This window comes from Herpailurus yagouaroundi, unplaced genomic scaffold (assembly GCF_014898765.1).
Source record: "Herpailurus yagouaroundi ecotype Mexico unplaced genomic scaffold, PumYag 28, whole genome shotgun sequence".
Taxonomy (NCBI): Eukaryota; Metazoa; Chordata; class Mammalia; order Carnivora; family Felidae; genus Herpailurus; species Herpailurus yagouaroundi.
In genome coordinates, this window is record NW_024412376.1 from 122643478 (window position 1) to 122643841 (window position 364).

Genomic DNA, 364 nt, shown 5'->3' on the forward strand with positions numbered 1-364 from the left:
TTCAGCACAATAGTTGCAAGAGCTCAATAATGTTTGGGTTCTGTCTGCATGTAAACTGGGAGTGGCAGGAAAGCTTGACTTCACTGGGCAAGGGACTTTTTTTTTTTAATGTTTATTTATTTTTGTGAGAGAGAGACCAAGCAGGGGAGGGGCAGAGAGAAGGGGAGACAGAAGTTCTGAAGCAGGCTCTGTGCTGACAGCAGAGAGCCCAATGTTGCGCTCAAAGTCACGAACCCGTGAGGTCATGACCTGAACCAAAATCAAGAGTCGGACACTTAACGAACTAAGCCACCCAGGTGTTTCTTTCTTTTCTTTCTTTTCTTTCTTTCTTTCTTTCTTTCTTTCTTTCTTTCTTTCTTTCTTT